Here is a 20605-nt window from a genome sequence, read left to right on the forward strand (position 1 = left end):
ACGGATAAGGATACTGAAAGAGTTCCGTTTGAACCTTGTGAATACTTATGATATAAATAACATGTCATTAGGGATTATACAGTTTCGGGTGCTGGTCTTGGATGTCTTACCAATGGCTGAGGTCCTGTATTTTTTGTAGATTCTCTATAGCTCATGTGAGCAGCATCATGTAGCTAACATCCTGACCCACAACTCATGTGAGCAGACCCATTTCACAGCTCCTGTGAGCACTGTTGGAAAAGTTATGGTTACAGTTACATAAAAAGGCACACTATGTATGAGCATTTCCCGGGTATCCGATGTTATTCTATTTGGTTCAACGGGTAAATAAAGCTTGAATGGGTATATGAATATATAAAATGATTCATGATTTTGGATAATGAAATGGATTATAATGATATCTGTAATTAAATGGAAATGATGGTTTATTATACATGTATAAGTCATGAATTATGAAATGGAAATGTTGACATGTTTTGTACCATGTTCGGTTGGATTTATATGTGTATTGCTTTATTAACTAACCATATGAGGTGTTGTTTATAGGAAAGGAAATTTGGACTATGACTAAGCTAATTTATGCTTGATTACTTAATTTAATGTATTCAGTAAGTTTGAGTTTCTTTTATATAAACTTACTAAGCATTAGTTACTTATACAGTTGTTTTAATTATTTTGTAGATCATCAGAAAGCTCGAACGGTTGGAATTAATGTCGAAGCACGATCACACTATCCATTGATCCACTTTGGTAACCTATGGATATATTGGAATGGTTATAAATGACATGTATAGGGTTGTATGTTAATTTGATATGTTTAGAGCGTATACTTAACCTACTTGTGTATATATATGTTTTGAAATTAGTTGGTATATGTTTGTGTTGATAGGTGAATTTTGTTTTTTATGTGTCTTGTGGAGAAGTATGGTTAGGTGGTATAAATTAAGAATGAAGTAACTAAATAGAATGTGTGTGCGACCCCTGTTTTCAAAATTTTTAATTCTTTTTTTCCAAATTCTTTGATTTGTTTTAAATTAGTCTCGGATCATTCTCGAACTATTTTTAGGGCCTCGAAGGCTCGATTTAAGGCTCAGATGTGTATGCTTGCTAGGTTTGTAATAAGTTTTTGGTAATTAATATTAAATGACATTATTGATATGTTCTGAAGTTAATTGTTCTGATTTGTACAATAATACTCTGTAACCCTAATCCAGCTACAGAGATAAGTTAGGGGTGTTATTGTGTATTTTAGGTCAACTGGTGCCATGCCATCCATTTATAGGGAGAGCTTCAAGAATCCTTATTGAACAAGCCTTTGAAAAATAAAATTTATTTAGTAGAAAACACAATTTTACTCTAACTACAGTAGGAGGGGCGACACACCCTAGTAAATATTACTAAGGTTGCCACTCCTCACATGTTCAAGAAGGGAATTTGAGCCTTTTATGTATTTGGTCCAATTATATGTGCTTCTTGGAATTTTGACCTAGCACTTTATAATTTAATCTAACCCAAGAATTATTTTCTATTTCTCAAAATAAATATTTTTTATTCAATTAATTTAATTAATTAAATCAACTAAATTAATTTCCAATTAACTATTTTTCTCAACACAATTTTAATTTCGTTAGACTCATAATAACTTTACTGTAAAAGAATCTATAAGAAAATATATTTAATTTCTTTATTCAATGGATTCATAATGACTAATAAATTTAATTCCATTTTTGAACTTAATTTATTGAATTATAATTAATTAAATAATAATTTGAAAAACTTTAAATTAATTCTCAAGTCATTTTTGTACTTAGCGAGAAAACCCATTCATTTATTAATGCGACTCATTTGTCATACTTCATCATTTCTATTCGTTTGCTTTTACATGCAATTCATTTATGGTTTCAATGAGCTAGTGAAGGAACTGATTGAACATATATAATTAGGGTTCAAATAATTTATAATTAAGTTCTAGCTTTTTTGCTTATTATTTATAAATTTATTTAGTCATGAAGTCATTCCACTATAGTATCATGACTGAGCTCTCCCTAATTACATACTATTAAAAAAGCTACTTAAAAAACTTGCTCGTCCAATGATCTTGTCATAAGTGTGCTACCCTCAAAGGATATCCTTAATCTCTTTAGGATAAATTCGTTCTTCTAATATGATCATATTTTATCTCATTTAACCATTATATCTTCCATTAGAAAAAGTCAATTACTATAAAATAGTAATCAACTCATTTATCACAAATGTATCTAGATTTGAGTGGACACCAAGTAGCCCGTTGGCTAAATAAGGAACCATAAGGTCATCGGAATATTGAGTAGACTTAGACAAATAGTTTTAGTAATCATTTTTTAGTTTTCTTTTCTTTTTATGTTTGTGCAGTTGGAAATTTTCTATTCATATGTGAAGACAATCACGACCGGAGATTGCTCCGGATCAACACTTCAATATATATTCATGAGTATTCTCTTATCTCTTCTATTTTATTCTTTTATTTATCTTTCATTAACTCAGCCGATTAATTGTTGTATAAAAATTAGAATAAATTATTGTGCTTATTTTATATCTTGCATGATTCAATTAATAAACTAATTTATTTGTTAAGTAATTATTTATCTGAAATTGGTTGTCTATTCCAGAGTACTTAGTATATTCGGGGTGACGCCCCTAATAGAATATAAAGATAGGTGAGACCGGAAGGGTATCACCAATAACCATCTAGAATTAAATCTTGAAAGTCAACAAGATTTTGGATCTGAAGATGGAAACAGATTGAATATCACTGAAGTTGTCTCCAATCCAATTAACGTAGACGCAAATGTAGTAGTAGATTTAGAGTTAGAGGTAGAAGAGCTACAACCGATGCTGACTGAAGGTGTAGACGAGTTGATACACTTTCTGGTCATAATCAAAGAGGTGTCAGCTGAAGAAGTTGACGAGCTTATCTCATTCTCATTCTCATTCAACGATGAAGATAAGACTCGGGCAACCAAAGCTTCTCACGACATGAAAGGGAAGAAGCTTGAGACAATAATACCCTAAAAGGCAAAATGGGTTTGGCTCGAATTTGGCACCAAGTGGTTCGTGATGTGGATGTCTCACCGGTTGAAGATAAGGTGATATCAATGGAATCGACCGAGTATGTTGGTTCATATCTCTCGATAGAAGAACAAACGATGGATCAAAGTGTCGAGGACTAGTTGAAAATTCTTCTTTGTGGATGACATGGATCGTCCCGACTTTGAAAAAGGACTTCACTTTTATGTTTTGTTTGTCTTAAATTTTATTTTTCGTTGTTTATTTTTATTTTACTATAAGTATTTAATTATGTGTCTTATTTGTTTTTTATAGTAGTTGCGGAGTTTGTGAGGTAGATTAAAGCAATTAAGCGTAAACTGAGGAGTCCAACATGCTCTAAAAAGACAAAAATATGAGTTGGGAGATTTCCAAGTCAAGTCGCGCGACACACCCTCTATGGCACGACACGACATGACAAGCCAGCCTAACGAGAGTAGAAACAACTCGATTCATCGTGACGAGGTAAGATGAGTCGTCTCGATGAGCTCCCACGTCCCAACGACCACCATGCGCATGTTATGACGAACTGCTACGCCTCCAAATGTGAATGGGTTTAGTCGTAATCCAGAGTTGTGACGAGCCAAATAAGAGATTGTGATGGGCTATTTCCTTTAATCATGATGAACCGATGAATAAAAACCTTTGAAATTGAATGTAACGAGCCGAGATCCCAACTCGCAACGAACCCGATCAAAGCTGTGACACTAATAAAGGGTGTTGTGACATACCTTAACGAAATGAATTGGGGAAGCATAAAATTTATTGCAGCATCCACTACACCAAAACAGGCTTTTAGCGGCGCTTTTCCAAGAAACGCCGCTAAAAACCATGACCTTTAGCGACGCTTTTCCCACAAACGCCGCGAAAGACCATAACCTTTAGCGGCGCTTTCCCACAAACGCCGTTAAAGACCACGACCTTTAGCGGCGCTTTTCTCACAAGCGTCGCTAAAGACCATGACCTTTAGCGGCGCTTTTCCCAAAAACGCCGCTAAAGAACATGACCTTTAGCGGTGCTTTTTGTCACCAACGCCGCTATAGATCAAACCTTTAGCGGCGCTTCTCGCAAAAACGCCGCTAAAAACATAACCTTTAAAAAAATATTTTAATCAAATTATATTTATTTTTATGATAAATATTATATTATGTTTTATTTTCTAAATTTGAACTTTAAATATACTTTTAAGGATAAATAAATAATATTATTTAAATTAAATTTTCTATGAAAATTTTAACTTTAAAACTAAATATAAAAATTAATGAATTTAGTTTTAGAATTTAAAATAATAAATTAATAACACAATTAAAATTCAAAAGTTAGAACTCAAGTTGTCGTAAATATTAAAGTAAAAATAAAATTTAGATTCAAAACTAAAAGAAATAATACATATGAGAAACTTGTATGGCTTCTTCTATCTGTATTGTGTGTTTTGGAACAACTTCCTAATTACATTTCAAAAATGGCAATGAGTAGGCATGAGTCAGTACAACTTTAAACAACCTTAAATAGTTTTATGTATTACGAAATCTACACAAGTGAGGAAAATTGCACTAGTTTAAAAAAGTAGACCAAAATGCATAATATGAGGATGAACTTGCTTGGAAGTTTTCTCATCTGCATGTTTTCATGTTTTCTATGGGAAAATTAGCAGAAAAGCTGGTTAATTTTTCCAAGGGTAAGTGTTGGAAATGCCTTGATAATGGATAAAAATTAGGTTGCATGAAGCTCATCCATGAGAAAATATTCCTAGCAAACGATGGCAAGAAAAAGGCACCTATTGTTCTTGCTCCCATCCTCCTAATCTCTCCCTAGGGTCATAGTTTGTGAACACCCGAAACTCATTTCCAAGTTTGCTTGAGTGTCGTGGCTGAAAATTGCATGCACGCAAACCCAAAAGCTCTGTAGCTCTATCCCTCTGCACCTCTCCTGCAAGTTATTCTCTTAGCTTTTACTTAAAAAAAAGCCACTAAAACAACCATTGACATCCATACTTATATTCTGCACGATATTGGAGTTAGCCATATACGGCAGTAAAGATGACTAACTCACAGCATTTATTGCAAGTTATGTTCAATTGGAAAGGAAGTAAAAGCTTTACCCGTAAGCAAAAGCAAGTGAGATTCTCGTGGTTGAGCAAGAAAAGATATTGTTTGAGTAACTTTCTCTAAACACTCCTTGCTCTGCAACCATGCACAACATATGTAATATACTGTCAAAAATTTCCTCCAAACATGAACTCAAGTGAACACCAGTACAACCATGGCAAAGTTAAGAAACAGGTGCCCATATAAAATATCTGCTCAATCAAGATTATGAGAAAAATAGAAACTGATGCTCTAACCCTAAATGTTCCATATGAGACCAAAATAGTGGTTTACCTACCATCTTGTGATTGAAATATGTCAAAATCTTCACATTCTCCGACAATAATATATTTAAAATAGCTCTGTAAAGCAAATTAGTAGGCTACAAAATATTTTTAAAAAATCAATAAATCATCAATTGAATTACAACTAAAATTCTTGCATCTCTATACGTAAAAAAGGCCATACCTAGCTATAGCAGAAAGTTGACTCTCATCTTCACTGACGTTCATAAGCTTTGCAAGTGCAAAAACTACATCAAACCCAAAACCATTAGTCCTATAAACTGTATTAAACAGCAAAGTAAAAAAGAAAAAGAAGGTTAAAGGGTCTGCACAAGGCTAGCTGAATTTATTCCACTGCTTAGCATGGTTTGTATTAACTTCATTGATCAGATTCAAAGAACAACATATAATCTGTAACTAACTGAATTTATTTCTTAAATACGGAAAGCTACACACTGATATATGGTCGATATAAAACTCACCGTTAGGAACCAATAACGAAACCTTCCCAAGCGATGTTTGTTGTCACACGAAGCACTGCTTTACAAGACAAATATTTAAATATCAATACAAATACATAAACTCTTCTTTACAAGACAAATATTCTAAGCTATCAATACGAATCTCATATTTAGTAAGTTTGAAAATTTCATAATTAAAGCAAAAGATATTTAAATATCAATAATATAATAGATATGAACAAAAATTAATTATAACTCATAAACTAGTAAAAACCAAATCCTAAATTTATAATATTATAATATTATATATTAATTTTGCATTATAATTAATTTTGCATTATAATATTATATATTTAATTTAATTTAATGTAAATTACATCACATATAAAATAAAACAATATATTATTAAATATAAAATAGACTAGGTTGGAGTCCAAATCTAACCCTCCCGTACATATAAATTTAATATTTTAAAAATAAATAAATTTGGTTGATGTATCAAACTTAATATAAGAAATGTAAGGAATGAAGAGGTAATGGCAAGGAAGAGTGGGTTGGGTAATGAACAAATATCGGGATGGCATTAAGGAATAAGAAATTTATATTATTAACATTTATGCTATTCTATTTGTTAAAAAAAAGCATTAGTTGTCAAAAATTATAACAATTAAGTATTAGTGACATACAACTAACGATTAAAATAAAATAAAACATATATGTAACAAATAAATTGTTGGTTAGAAAAAGTTGTAAAAAATGAAAAAGAATTGCACTCAACTGGCTCATGTAAACTGCAGACTTTGAATATGCCTAAAAATGAAAAGGCCAACAACGTTATATATCGAATGGAGATAAAAAGGCTATTTTAGATGGATTGCAATTGAAAATTGGGAATTAGTATTAGTACCAAAATCTCAGTATGCATGGCAAAGCTGATAAAATAGGCCAAGAAATAGCAACTTACTAGTTGGTGTCAAACCACTTGGTCATTTCCATGGCATGCACCATTTCAAATCTCTTTATTGAAAGCTTTTTTGAAAAAATGGGACCCGACATTTCTTAATGCTCTTTAAGCTGTTGGGATAGCCATTAAGTAGCTGCACTACCTGCATGACATTTTAACAACCAACTGTTAACATATATATACGTCTATGTATATGTAATATGTATGTATGCATGAAAGTTATCAAAGCTTTGATGTGGAACTTGTCGACGTGCCTGACTCATTTCCGGACTCCGTATCGACGACCGGTGTATGCACGCGAAGCGGCTAGGAGGACAAGGCTCATTTCTCGAGCGCTGTAATCGTTGCCGAGATTGGGATCGATCAGCTCTCGGATTTCGTTCTTCTTTAGCAAAGGTTTAGCCTAGGTGGGGTGGAAAACAAATTCAAGGCATAAATAAAATACATGTGCATATCCATATAAGCGAGTACTTGAGTATATGGTTATGTTGTGTGTCTGTTTTAGTGGCGTTACGTACCCACAATACAAGGCTTTGCCGAGAGTAATCTAGAGCTCTACGGCCTATAACAAGTTCCAACAACAGTACACCAAAGGCAAACACATCGGTTTTTTCGTCGACTATGCTGTGCATCAAGTACTCAGGAGCTAGGTAGCTGCAAAAAGAATGAAATAAATGAGATCGATTTAATTATTGGAATTGATAACCGATAATTGTAATAAAATGTTCAGTGTTTAGGTATACGAACCCGAAAGTGCCTTCGAACTTGGAAACGGTGTGGTGAGTCTAGTTTTCGGGTAGCCATTTCGCGAGTCTGAAGTCACAAATCTGTTGCTTTCCTATGTTACTATATAACAATGTAAGAAATGGAACGTTTAAGGATTTGGTTTTGGAGGGTACCTGAGGATCAAAGTCCTTTGTAAGCAAAATATTTGCAGCCTTGACATCTCTATGTATGATTCTCCTCTTACTACCTTCATGAAGATACCTTAAACCTTCAGCTGTTTCTAAAGCAATCTTAAACCTAATACCCCATGTCAGTTTTTCCTTTGAACCTGTTAGAAAAAACAATACATAAAAAAAAGGTCAATTCACACCGGGATCCATCCCTTCAATGTTCATAATTTCATGAAAATGATGAAACTAACCATAAAGAAGAGAAGTTAAGCTCCCATTTGGAGACAACTCAAGGACAAGATGCATTCCACCTTCAATTCCATAACCAATTAACTTAGCAGTGTTGGGATGGTTCAGATGAGCCATAATCCCAAGCTCAGACAAGAAATCCCCTATAATCTCATCGGCTGTGCCTTTTGTTAGTCGTTTTATTGCAACAAGCTGTCCGTTTCGTAAACTCCCTTTATAGACTTAAGCATAACCACCTTTTTCGACAAGATTCTCTGCACACACACACCAAAAAAATAAAATAAAAAATCAACCCATAATCAAATTCCAAGCAGAGTACAAAGTATACTAACCAGTGCTTAAGTTTTTTGTGGCAGCTTGAAACTCTAAAAGAGTAAAAATTTTCCTACGATTATATGAACCGGAAAAAAAATCTAGTATACGATTATACGATTATAGATAAAAAGGCTATTTTAGATGGATTGCAATAGAAAATTGGGAATTAGTATTAGTACCAAAATCTCAGTATGCATGGCAAAGCTGATAAAATAGGCCAAGAAATAGCAACTTACTAGTTGGTGTCAAACCACTTGGTCATTTCCATGGCAGGCACGGAGGCATTTCTCTGGCCATTTTCTTGAAACAAAGAATCAAAAGTCAAATTCTTAAAGCAAGAATTTCAGCCCACGGCATCACAACCATAAATTTAAGAAACATAATAAAGAGGAGATAATAGTGTACCAGATGGAGAATGGAAGTTAGTAAGAATCAGACCCCTAATGTCTAACCGTGCTATCTGTACTTCCTCAATAACATAAAGCAGATTTCGTAAAAGTGAACTGGTCCTCTGCATAATCAGATCAAACCAGAATAAATGTAGAGCAAAGTTAAACAAACGGCTACAAGAAACTATAGAATCACTCAACTTAAAATACGCACTATAGCTTCATTCTAGTTTGTTAAATTTTTTTGGCGATTTTTGTTATAATGTCGCTGGGAGGGAGGGAGGAAGAGAAAGCGAGAGAGAAGGCCTGTTTGCAAAGTTAGGGTTTCAGTGGGAAAAATGATGGGTTTCAGGGGGAATTTGGGGATAAAATGGCGGGATAGTTTTTAAAGTAGAATAATTTTTTGCGGCGTTTATTATAAAAACGCCACTAAAAAAAATAAATTTCTATAGTGAAACGGAACGTTTTGGAAAAATTCAATGCATATTTGTGGCGTTTTTCGTCCAAACGCTGCTATTGCTTAAATTTTGCGGCGTTTTTATCATAAACGCCGCTAATGATTGATTTTTTTTACAATTTTATATTAATTATTATATAATTCATATCCATTTTAAATAAATAAATTTTGAAATTTTAAGTAATATTTAAAAGAATTAGATAAATTTGAAATTTTTTATAATTTTTATGTAAGAAAACAAAAACAAAAACAAAAATTTTAAAATATGAAAATAAAAACTTTAAAAACTATATTAATGATAATTTTAATAAATTAAAATTCATATTATCTCTTTTACAATTATATAATAAATTATTTAATGTATAAATTAAAAACCTAATCAGTCATATACCCAAAACACTTTAAAATTATTTTAAATAATAGTATTTTAAAATTTTTTCCATTTTTAACATATATTTTCTATGTTTTTACTTTCAAATATTTTCTACGTGTCATTTAACAAATCTCAAGTAAACCTTAAATCTTAAACCATTTAATATATATAAAGTTTATCTATTATCTCTTCAATAATTTAAACTATAATCATAATTTTAATATATTAAAATTAATATTATCTCTTTTACAATTATATAAGAAATTATTTAATATATAAATTAAAAAATACTAATTAATATAAACCCTAAACCTCTAACCCCTATCCCTTAAACCCTAAATTAAAAAATAACTAATTTAAACCTTAAACTCTAACTTGACCCCTAAATCCCTAAACCTAAATCCCTAACTCTTAACCCTTAACCTCTAACCTCTAACCCTGACCCCTAACCCCTAAACCTTAAATCCCAACCCTAAAACCATACTCCCTAAACCTTACACTATTAACTCCTAAATCGGCCTTAAATCTTAAATTAATCATATACCCTAAACCAAAAACCCTAAACTATAATGATAATTAATTAAATATTTTAAAATTAACGCTATCTCTTTTACGATTATAAGAAGTTATTTAATATATAAATTAAAAAACAATCAAGAATGTACCCAAAAAATTTTAAAATTATTTTAAATAATAGTATTTTAATTTTTCTATTTTTAACAAATATTTTTTATGTTTTTTATTTCAAATTATTTCTACGTGTCATTATTTCAAATTTATCTATTTTTAAGAAATATTCAATTAAAAATAAATTAAACTTTAATTAATATAAATAAACCAATTAAATAGTAAATAGACAGATAAAATGTTTTTGCGGCGCTTTTTCAAAAACGCCGCTAAAAGGCCAGAGCATTAGCGGCGCTTCTTCAAAAACTCCGATAAAGGCCAGAGCATTAGTGGCGCTTCTTCAAAAACGCCGCTAAAGGCCCGAGCATTAGCGGCGCTTCTTCAAAAGCGCCGCTAAAGGCCCCAAAAACTCAGAAAACGGTGTCGTTGGGCTTAGGCTTTTTGCGGCACTTTTCAAAAAATGCCGCTAATTCTTATTTTTAGCAGCATTTTTCAAAAAGCGCCGCTAATGCTCGACCTTTAGCAGCGTTTTGATAAAAGCGCCACTAATGCTTGATTTTTAGTGGCGTTTTTTTTCCAAACGCCGCTAAAAATGCCGCTAAAAGCCTGTTTTGGTGTAGTGATCTCGACAGAGAGGGGATTTCGTTGTGATGAGCCGACTATTACGCAACATTTTAGTGCCCTAGTTGTCTAGTCAACCCATACTATTATCGCTATTCTCCTCTCTTCACAAACTTAGCGACTATAGTTTTATTTATTTCAGTTTATATTTTATTCGTAAGTATTTTCCATTCACTTATAGCACACAAATCTTGAGAGTTCCAAGACAACATGAATTTAATCATTTCAAGGAAGTTTTCTTAGTCGCACTTTAATTCTTTTATATTGGGACAATGTTCGTTCTAAAGTGTGGGGAAAGTACATAAGATTTTTTTTCAGTTTGTATGTTTTATTTTATTTTATTTTTTTTATAAAAAATCATGTTTTCTGTGTAGAAACCCCATATTTTTTAAGGCACTACAATTTCAAGCCAAAACCGTGAAGAGTCAGTCCCACCAATTTTGTTGCACTTATCAAGCTAATTAAGTAACCTCTTTCCTTTATATTTTTATTGTACATTGGGGACAATGTGCAAAATAAAGTGTGGACAATGTGCAAAATAAAGTGTGGGGTGACATAAGAAAATTTTTCTTTTCTTTTACTTTATTTTTAGAGATTTTTAGTAATTAAATTTTCTTTTTGTGTTTGAGCTTGTAGAAATACAAGTGATCGGTTAGGAGCATATACCTAGGTTGTTTGTTTAAATTGAAAATTTTGCTTGAAATTGAATAATTTAGGTTACTTATAATTAGTTCAGTTTATTAAACGTAAATACGAAAAATGGATTAAATATACCAAGTGATAAAGGTAGGTACAAATAGGTAATTATATTTGTAGAAATATAGGATGTTCAATTTAAAAAGTACTCAATAAAATTCATGGTTATTGAAACAATGCAATATGGCTAGTATAACCCTTACAAAAAAGTGCCTGAGAAAAATCTCAATCGTATTGGCACAAATAAAAAAAATCATCATAAGGGATTATACAAGGAAATATTATTGCATTAGAGTTCAAAGAGTGGACAAAAAAATCTGAATAGGAAAAAAATATTCGAATTGACTACACCCTGCAAAAATAAATACTATATTTGTATATACACTTTGATAGAGATATATATTTAATTTTCTTTAACTTTTTTTGTAATTTATGGAACTAACTGTTTAGGTGTAAATAATTGTAAATTGTTTAAATTTCTAGCTAGAGTTATATATTTAAGAAAATTTTCCTAGTGTCGATTCTCCGATCTAATCTTGTGTATCAAGCTGGCTCAAATACATTATTTAGTTATAGATTTTATTTATTTTCTTTTGTTTGCTTAAGAACAAGTAAAGACTTAAGTGCGGGGGTATTTGATTTGATGTCAACTGTAATAGTTATTTTAGGTCATTTTTGCACTTAACAAGCCTGTTTTCTTGGCACTTTATGATTATCATATCTTTAGTATTAGTATGGTAGGAACTAAAAGTTAATAAAATAAGCGTTTTTACGCATTTTTGTTATTTCAATGACTCGTAAGGTCGACTCGGGCCTCATGAGTGACTAATGAGCTAATTAAGTGTGTAGGATGTCAATTCAGGTCCAAGAATACTGGGGGTGATTATCGGGCCGCAAAACAAGGGAGCTCAAAAGCAAAATGAAGTAGCCAAGGCTTGGAATACACTCGACATCATAATGAGGGACTTCTTCCCGTCACGACGATATGATGCAAATAGGAGGGCATTCACGATGGCAATGTCATGACATGAAGCATTCTCCTATGTTCATGTAGTCGGATCTTTTCTATTCTGATGTAGAGACAATTACTAGCAGAGATTGCTTCGAATCCGAATTTCAATATATATTCATGAGCATTCTCCTATCTCTTTTCTTCTCTTCTTTTATTTATCTTTTGTTAACTCAGTCGATTAGTCGTTGTATAAAAGATTATTGTGATTATTTTATATCTTGCATGATTCGATTAATAAACTAATTTATTTGTTAAGTAATTATTTATTTGAAATTGGTTATTTATTCAAGAGTACTTAGTATATTACGGAGTGACACCCCTGAAAGAATATCGAGACAGGTGAGACCGGAAGGGTATCCTGTCGTGTATAAGTTGTGGTAAGTGGAAAGACCAGAAAGGAATCCTGTCGTGTATAACTTGTGCAAGCTGAGAGACAGAAAGGGTATTCATATGCCTAGGAAGAGTCTAGAAGGGTAACTTAGGTGGTAATACTTAGTGATGATGAACCAGGAAGATAGTCTTAGCTAAGAGAGATAAAGAACTCAATCTAAGATAATTAATTATTTAAGTAGGGATTTAATCGATTATAGGGTAAATGCTCACATTGTCGACACTAGGAATATTAAAGTCCATTATGTTAATTTAGGTAAGTTAATTTAATTAGTTTAATTAATATTTTTATTTGGATTAACACTACTAATTCGAGACTCGATTAGATTAGTTATTATTTTCTGTAATTAATTTAATAATAGTTTCTCCAATCTGCAATCCCTTAGGTACGATCCTTGAAATACTTATAAGTGTTTCGTTGTAAACTTTACTATATTACAATTTGACCAATACGCTAGCGGACACTGTCGAATTAATTTAATATATTTTTGTGTGATATTTTACTATAAACCATAACACGTTTATCGAAAATCACTTTCTTGAGATCACATTGGACAGATAATCTCTCTGTTCCCTACCATAACAATCTTCTTCCCATTAGTTGCCTTCAGAGTCACCCTCTTAGTGGCAGAGTTGAAACTTACACGATGTTTAACCAGCCAATCGATCCACAAAGTCAAGTCGAATTCTCCAAAGGGTAGCTCCATCAAATTGACTGGAAACACCTCACCTTGAATCCCCAACAAACACCTTGTATTGATCTTATTCACTATAATAGATTGTCTCAACGAACTCACAATAGTAACATCACTAGCAATTTCATCTGCCCTAATTCCCAATTTATCAGACACCATACTAGAAACATAGGAATGAGTAGAACCAATATCAATCAATGCAAAGTACGACATTGAATGAATCATAAAGGTACCTGCAATGACATCGGATGCATCATGATCCTCTCGATGCCTAGTTGCGTATACTAGTGTCGGTTGTCTAGTCCCAGACCTGGTCGGATTTTCACTGGTGCTTTCCGATCTCGACCAATAGTACCTATTACACCAGTTGCAACTCCAAAACCACCACTCCTACCCTGAATACGACCCCTCAGAGGTAACTACCCAAAACCCTAAGTCTTAGTCGTAGCTTGCATCTGAACAGCAGGATATGGGCTATCCTTCACTCAAAACTGAGTAGATCCACATCGCCAACATGTGCTAGACTTCTTCCAAACTTCACTCGAATGACGTCTATCACAATATCCACAAATCGAAATCCTCCCCGATCCAAATGAATCACCCGTACTACCCCCTGCAACACTCTACTGTGATCTACCCTCCGTGGCCCGCTTCAAAGGTCACAAAAATGAGCCAGTAGGAGCTGAATCCCTCTTACTCAATGCCCTATGCTTGTCACATTTCTCCCTCTGCAACCGTTTAACCTCCTCCACAATCTTGTTCTTTTCAACTAGAGTATCAAACACCCTTTCCTGATGTGGTGCAATATGAACCTTAAGGTCTTACCTTAGCCCATCCTCAAATTGCAGACTCTTATCCAGCTCAGTAGCTACCATGCCCAGAGCATAATGACTTATCCTAAGAAACTTTGCCTCATACTCGGCTATTCTTTTATCACCCTATTTCAACTTAATAAACTCTAGTCGATGAGCTTTAGCATATCTTGTCCCCACATACTTATTCTAAAAGGCCTCCAGAAAATATTCCCAAGTCAAACGCTCTGCCAGGGTACCCCTTACTACAAACTACCACCATCAATATGCCTCATCCCTCAATCGTGACAGTGTACCCTTCAACTTCTATTCTATGGTAAAATCCATATCCTTGGGAATCCTCTCTTTAGCCTCCATCCAATACTCGGCTATAGTCAGGGTTGTTTGAGCCACACCCCTAAATAACTCAGCTCTATTAGCCCAGAGCCTTTCAGTCACTGATCCACGACCATAAATTCTAGACATGGTTTCAGTAACCCTCTGAAGAACCCTCAACATATCATGAGATAATACATCGTCTCCCCTTTCCTAGTTATCACCAATAGAGGCAACTGCGTCATCTCTAAGATTAGCTTTAGGAATTGGAGTATCGTTCTGATGCACAGGCACCTCAACTTGAGCAGCTCAACATGGCCTACCTCGGGTGCTCATAGTGAATTCCCGAATGTCTAAACTCTAATGTGTATCTACTGTTTTAGAAAATATACTAGTTATTTAGGGACGAAATCGAAGTTCTGGAATTATTTTGAAAACATCGTCAAAGTTTTTCTGGCATGGCACCCGATAAACCCTTTTTTAAAAAATATGTATGCAGACCTTACTAATCCCACTGTCTGAGTTTTAAAAACATTGTTCTGATACCACCAAATTTAACCTTCTCTACCCAACCTAGACTTTGTGGCCAAATTATGATGGTCACAGTAGCTATTGAAATGACCCAGAAAAATATTCAATTTCAGTACCATCTAAACTCATCATTGTTTTAATGAACTTTTCTATCGATCAAAAATCAGAATTTGCTTTTAACATGTTTTTAACAAAATATGTTATCTTTTTATATCGAAAATCAGAAGTTCCTAAGTTTAAAGCCATTTAAAAATTGAAATTTTTTTTAGTTAAAATTAAAATTTTATTCCATCTCATATTTTCTTATTGAAAATTTAAGACTAAATTTTTATTCATTAATTAAAAAATGATACCTTTTCATGATTAAAAACCAATAATAAATATTATCTGATTTTTATGCTATAATGTAATATGCAAAGTCCAAACCAATGAAATATCCAAGTCCATGACACATTTCATTTATACAAAGAAAAACCATGTAGAAGTTGTGAAATAAATTGAAAATAAAAATACGTTTTTTTTATTTTTGGTAAAATCTAACGATGATCCTCCGAATGTCGAGTCCGAGCCCTAACTTCATGGGTTACTGGAAAAGATGGGAAACTAAGGAGTGAGCTATAAAGGTCAATATGGTCTTAACATGTGAGCAACAATCATATTAAGCAGTACATAATAGCATACAAGCATGCTGTGTACAGTACGTATCAGTTTCACAATATCCATAGAAAACACAATAAGTATCAGCATGCTTATGAAAGTCAGTGCAGTACACTACCCAATCCAACCCTACACACTACAGTAAAAGTACCCCAAAACTTGTCCTACCCTACACACCAAAATAGTATTTATGGATGAACCGCTAGTATAACAATAAATTTGACAGGTGAATCGATTCGGCTTTTAAAGCATGTACTTCCACCTTCAATAACCCAAGACCCAATGCAATAGTATGGCATGTTATCAAAGTAAGAAAATAGTAACAGTGACAGTGTTGACATGCTATTATCATTCGAATGGTAATAGTTTGTTGTTTAGGCAATAACAGTAGGCATGCGAGAGTAAAACATGAAAAATTAACACAAACAACATCAATCACATATTCAACAAACACACTTCAGAAAATAAATGGCAACACTACAACTAGATCTACCATACGACTCTATTTCCAAGTGTTGATCCATCAGTTTCTCAGTACCTCATCAAAGGTTATTTTCTAACTAGATCTGGTGTTACTTGTCACAATCAAAATCGTTAGAATAACATAACTAACATTATTAGACAAAATCATCAACCATAACTGTAACACCCTCAACCTGATCTGATTTGTCGAATATGGATCTCGGGTGTTACAACACTAATATAGTCTTCAACTTGATATACTTGTACAAATTTTCAACCATTACATCTTATTTAAAATTATCTTCCAACCAAAATATAAATGAATATGCAACAGAAAACTACGATCATTGTACAAGAGATTTTAGTTACAAGCACTTATTGTTGGATCTCATAACTTAACTACATTATTTCTATTTGTTAAATCAAACTCGACCGCGCCAACCCAAGCTCCTTTAGTATGCATAATAGCCTATCTCGCCACTCCTTTGGCGTAGCGCTAGTGTCATCCCTCCCGGTGTAAACCCAAATCAGCTTACCTGTAACATAAAACAGAGAGGTAAGTTCATGAGAACTTAGCGAGTTAAACACCAGTTACCTTAATCATGTTTGTACATCACATCTGGTCACTCAAATAAACCTCTTCTTCTTTCTAATGTTCAACCTGTCTCTAGGGAAAACCATTCTTGAATTTCATTCTTTATACCATAGATGTCATACCTTACCCCTTGCCTCTTCGAAACCTTACTCATATTCTTCACATTGCCCTTTCCTGATTCTTTAACCATTCTCCTTCTAGGATCAATACAGACAAAATACTATTATTCTTACATACATACTCTAGGTCATCGTTTCGTCAGAATCCATGAATAATTTCGTACTTAGATAGAACATAAATTCTTTAATTAAATGATATGATCCTTTTTAGAGAATACCTTTTTTCTTCCAATAACATTCTTCAATGTACTGAACACAACCCTTACTCAGACTTGTTCTTCAAATCTAATTAACCCATACTTTGAATTCGCCACATGCTCTGGCACATTCTAGTTTCTCTATTCTTATGTTAAAACCATGCAGGATACACTATAACAGTTCATACGAAGCTCACCGCAAGGGAAGCTCATTAGAATTACTCATCCAATGTGTAATATGATACGCCATAGGGGCTTTTCCTTCTAAATTCATTACCACTATCGTTCCTTTAGAGTTTACTGTGAATGCCATTCTTATGGCTATTCCACAAAGACAATTTCTTCATAGATTGTCACAAAGGCTTCCTTTTCATAGATTAGCCACAAGCCTTCCTGCATTTTCATATAGGGATTCGCCTAGACTCACATTTCGTAAGGTTTGCCCCTTATTTCCTTGGGTCACGTAAAAAACCCTTTTAGGTAATAACCTTCCTTTAGTTCTTTTCGTATGATTTCATAACCCACTAGCTATGGTCTTACACGATATGGTGTCATGTCCAAGGATTTTTCTTTTAGAGGTCGTGTTTAAAGTATTGATGGACCCCTTTAGATGACTCTACATAGACAGACACAGACTCGCTAGCAGACCTTTCATGCATTGACACCATTTAAATTTAACACACTATTCGCCTCAAACATTCAAAACATACCCATACAATCAAGCTTCAAATTCAAATTATTTATCTCATACTCTATACCTGTAAGATTCATCTGAGTCATACATGCAACCCTCAACTAATATTCACACATCAACATATTCATCATAACATCTTTTTTTTTTTAACTTTCAAGATTCAAACCACTTACCCACTCCTCAGATTTCCTACATATTACACATACAAAATTCATCAAACAGACATGCAATAGCATTATTACCATTCCATACTTTTCAAGTTCGATTACACAGTTTAATCACTATTCATAGAAACATTCACATGAACCACATACAAGCAAAAGTCGGCTTAGGGACTCACTTGACCACCACATGTAGCAGTTTGAACTTCAGATCCAACCTTCATCAAGATACTACAACAACCACTGCTTTAGAACACGGAAAAGCACCATCAAAACTCATTCAATAACCTTGTCATCATCTCTAACCCAAATAACCCGTATATAAAGTCTTACTGCTTCATTCTATTGTTCAAGCATTCTTATAGGCCTAATCTTTCATAACACACGAAGTCATAAAACTTACCTTGACATTGAGAATCATCCCTATAATCCTTGACTTTATCTCCAACTCAAAAAATACCTCCTTTTGCTTCTTAAGCCTCAAAAAATAATATTTTGGAAGAAGAAAGAAGAGAACTCCCTTATTCAAATCTTGAATATACATTAATATAATCTAAGTCCCTATTGGAACTTGACAAGTGTCACATTTTACTATATTGCCTTATCTAAAAGTCCATAACTTTCGAGAAACCTACTCGAGTACCCTTTTATCTTTTAACTATTCCGGTTCACATTCAGTTGGTTCCTAACCAACTTACCATACAACATAAGTTGCACAGTACTACGGTTAAAGGTGCACCATTATTCTAATGTAAACTCACATTCTCATTTCCCTTCCACTTAGTCACTACCTTATTCCAATTGAAATAGCCATCTAACATAGAGTTTTCATTAACTAAAACGCATAGTTGTATCTGCCCATTCTATACGCTTGAAATGTACCTGGGTCAATACCACTCTGCCAATCAAAATACCTTAGTATTATTCGCTAAACCTTGTACCCACCAGAGCTCAGGCATTCAAATAACACACGAATAAACACTCATGCATTTGGAAAAACACTTATAGACACATGAAAACACTAGACATTAAGGCACACACCTCACTGTACACACTCGAACGACACCCTCACTCATCCGATGCACTCTTACAGTTCAGATCTGATCCATTCCCATATTGATTTGGTTATTCGATTGACATAAACACAAAATACTCAAAGCTAGAATCGACATTAGCTAGATCTAGGAACTAAAAAAAATTGATTAACAAAGACAAAAGAGAGCAAAACCAAAACTCAATTACGAGATCAAATTTTTACCCGATACAAGAGAGTTTTGCTTACCAATCTACTGCAAATGGAAATGATTCTATCATCAACAGTCCCAAATGTCGATAGGATTTGGATGAATAGGAGATAATTTGACAAGAAAAAGAAAATTGATGATTTAAAGGGGTGCAAGGTGTGGCGACTAGGAAGAAAAGAGAGGAAGAGGATCAAAAGAAAAGAGAAGAGAAGAGAGGGGGATATTGCAAGGGAGAAAAGGGAAAAGAAAAGAAAAGAGAAGAGAAACATGATGCTAGAGAGGAAGGAGGAGACAAACCGAAAATGCTAGGGTTAGGGCGGCACAAAACAAGGGAATAATGAAGTGAGGGGGGTCGACCACAATAAAGTATGCTTAAATACATAGGGTTTTTTGCACATTAGTGTTATGGCACTATGAATATGCAACACATAGGGAAAATATGAGGAGGGAAAGATAGGGTTTTCGAAAGCTTTTAACAAGCTAGTCTTAAACAAAGGCCCAATTACAAGCCCAAGCAGAAAATAAAATAAACTCAACATTAACAAATATATCTTAGAAATTTAAGTCACACTTCGGGGTGTGACAACATAGGTCTTCTTCATATAAGAGTCCTTACCGACTATCTTTCAAGCAAGTGTCTGCATGGACTATTTTCAAGCAATTGTCCGCATGGACTATCTTTCAAGAAAGAGTCTGGAAAGACTATTCTTCAAGCAAGTGCCTGTATGGACTATCTGTAACACCTCTCACCCGTCACCGTCACTGAATTAGGGTTACAAGAAGTTACAACAATTAACAGAACACAAGTAGAACACTTCATTTAAAAAAATTATTTTTGAAACAACCACCAATAATTTCAATTAATAAACATGTCATTCAATCATATATTAAGCTTAACTCGAGCTTACAAGGCCTTAAAAATTATTTAGAAATAATCAGGGATTAAATTGAATCAAAATAAAGAAAGAAGGTAAAAATGGAAAACAATGGTCACATGGTCGTGTGGTCAGGCCGTATGAAAGAGACCAGCCTGTGTGGCCTTAGACACAACCGGGTGACTTTTTCACATGCCCATGTCCCTAGACTGTCTACAAATTAAAATAGGTTCACATGGTTGTGTCGCCAGGTAGTGTAACAAAGTAAACTTGTGTGGAAAATCGTCAACCTAAAAATCAATAAGACACACGGTCGTGTGGGGTGGCCGTGTGTGGCACACTG

General features: G+C 33.6%; 1 pseudogene; it reads right to left on the minus strand.

Annotated features, from left to right (window-relative positions):
* Window positions 1-4474: 4474 nt before the first annotated feature.
* Window positions 4475-14475, minus strand: LOC105786973 (receptor-like cytosolic serine/threonine-protein kinase RBK2; annotated as a pseudogene).
* Between the last annotated feature and the right edge of the window lie 6130 nt (window positions 14476-20605).

Source organism: Gossypium raimondii, chromosome 1 (assembly GCF_025698545.1).
Source record: "Gossypium raimondii isolate GPD5lz chromosome 1, ASM2569854v1, whole genome shotgun sequence".
Lineage (NCBI taxonomy): Eukaryota > Viridiplantae > Streptophyta > Magnoliopsida > Malvales > Malvaceae > Gossypium > Gossypium raimondii.